General features: G+C 40.5%; 1 pseudogene; it reads right to left on the bottom strand.

Annotated features, from left to right (window-relative positions):
* Positions 1 to 485: 485 nt before the first annotated feature.
* LOC141511974 (4-hydroxybenzoate polyprenyltransferase, mitochondrial-like) lies at positions 486 to 1,468 on the bottom strand (annotated as a pseudogene).
* Positions 1,469 to 2,489: the final 1,021 nt, after the last annotated feature.

Below are 2,489 nucleotides of genomic sequence, written 5' to 3'. Positions count from 1 at the left end.
ACCCAGGTATTCCTGACTCCAGGGCTGGTGCTTTATCCACTGTGCCACCTAGCTGCCCCTCCAGATATTCTTTCTTTCTTTCTTTTTTTTACATAGAAACTTTTATTTGAGTTTTTTCTAAAAAGAGTACATTTCCCAAAATACATTCCTCTTAGATAAGATACTCATCACAGTTCTAAAAAAGGTGCTGAAGCTCGTACAATTCCAATAATTTTTAAGAAGAATTTCATGCACAGGGCAAGAAGTTCATTTAAAAATCCAGAGCTACACTCAACTATACCCATTCAACCAGAGTTGAGAACCCACCACTTCCTGAGATGGGGTGAATTTTGCTGGCAAAATTGTTTAACCCAGAAATTTTGGGGTGACTATGCCTCAAATAGTCATCTAATGTCTCCCTTGACTGACTTCAAACTATTTTTCTTATAACAAAACAAGAAAAAGCTTTGTAGCCCTTAGTTTGAAACGTTCCTAAAGTTCATTTGTTAGTTTCCTGAATCTCGGTCTCTGTGTTTCTTTGACTCCTTTGGTTTCTTTTCTTTCCATAAGTTTCCAAGAACAATCCTTATAAAAAGCTTAATTCCTATGGTTCAGTTGGAGGTAAAGTTGTCCCAACAATCTTCAGGTTTATGGATGTCCAGAGTATAAATCTGGCGGGCCAGGTGAGCCCCGATGGAGGCCACGGCGGCATAGTAGGGGGTTGGTGTGGTCACAATTCAGGCCGGCCAGAGTCAGACCGCCCAGCATGATGGTGCTGAAGCCACTGAGCCACCACCTGGTGTCTTCCTTGAACCGTAGGGCAGTGGATTTGAGACCAATCAAAGCGTCATCTCGTTTGTCCTGATGGGCATTGATAGTGTCGTATATCAAAGTCCACATGACTCCGGAGAGATAGAGGGGCAGGCAGACAGACACGTCGCAAGAACCTTTGATGGCGGACCATCCAAGTAACGCTCCCCAGTTAAAGGTCAGCCCCAAGGCTAACTGCAGCCCATAAGTAATTCTTTTCATCAGAGGATAGATGACCACCAGAGACAAGGATGCAGCTCCCAGTGCTATACTTTTTATCATAATCCTGATCCCACATGTCATTAATCTTACAGCCGGCTCCGTGCGTCAGAATTGCTCCAGTCCCAAAAAGGGACAGCATATACCAGTCTGGAAAACAGCCTGGCTCTGCTGCCAAGCCAATGCTCCAGGTACCTGGCAAATACAACAGCCAGGTTCCGATGGGCTTGTCCAGCCTCATAAGGCGCAGGTAGGGCTGCAGGGGGCGGGGCGCAGCGGTCACAGGCTCCGGGGGCACCCGCCGCTGGGCCTGGGGCAGAGGCTCGTGGCGGCCTAGCGCCTGCCGCCGCGGCCCCGCCAGCAAGCCCCCCAGATATTCTTTCAAAGAATTTTTTTCTATCTTTTTCTTCTGTTCTACACAGTGGTCTCTCAAAACAGTACTGTGAAGTAAATAGTTCATGTTATGTCTATTTTATAAATGAAGAAATGCGTCTCAGAGGAATCAGTTCAATTAAACATTTTTATTAAGGATTTGCTATGTGAAAGACACAGATTCTAGGGATACAAAACCAAAAATGAGACATTTTTACTCTCAAGAGTCTTGCATTCTAGTAAACACATAAGTAAGCAAAATAATTGGAGGAGGAAGACAGAAGATTTCTGTTGGAAGATGATGAAGGACTTCATTATAGATCTGGATGATGATGATGAGGCTATGGGAATTGAAATGTTGAGCTTAGAAGCAACATTTCATTTTGTCTGGAATATAGAATGACTAGGGGGGGAATATCATGTAATAAGACTGGAGTCAGATTTAGAACTAATAGAGAGTCAAAGGAGATTTTTGATAAGGGGATATGGCATGGCCATACCTGAGCCTTAGGAGGATTATTTTGGTAACTGGAAGGAATATAGGAAGTGGAGAGATCAGTTAAAACCTTTTAAAACTGTCCAAGAGAGAGAAATATTTTTGACAATATAAAGAAATCTATCTTAAAAAACATTAAAATATCTAAAAAGTTATATATATATATATATATATATATATATATGCACATATATATTTAAAACCAAAAAAAAGAGAGAGATCTTCAATAGTTTTCTTTTTCTTTTTTGCTATGCTATTCCTTTCCCCTCCCTTTACTCTGTCAACAAATATTACTAGTCAAGCAAGACAAATTCTACCTTGACTGTATTTGCATCTTGGATCCATCGCTTCTGTGTTGGTTGTTGATGTTTCATTAACAATGGTCTGGAATCATGATTGTTTATTGTATTAAACAGTGATTAAGTTCTTTCAAAAATGTTTCTCTTTACAATGCTGCTATTGTGCAAATTTTTCCCTTGGTTCTATTTTCTTCATTCTGTATCTGTTCATATAAGTCTTCCCAGGTTTCTCTAAAACTTTCCTTTTAGTATATCTTAGAACACAGGAGTATTCTATTCCATCTATGTACCATAATTTGTTTAGCTATTAATTC

Source organism: Macrotis lagotis, chromosome 2, assembly GCF_037893015.1.
Source record: "Macrotis lagotis isolate mMagLag1 chromosome 2, bilby.v1.9.chrom.fasta, whole genome shotgun sequence".
Taxonomy (NCBI): Eukaryota; Metazoa; Chordata; class Mammalia; order Peramelemorphia; family Peramelidae; genus Macrotis; species Macrotis lagotis.
Note: the sequence above shows the minus strand (reverse complement) of the source record. Positions and strands in the feature narration are given on the sequence as shown.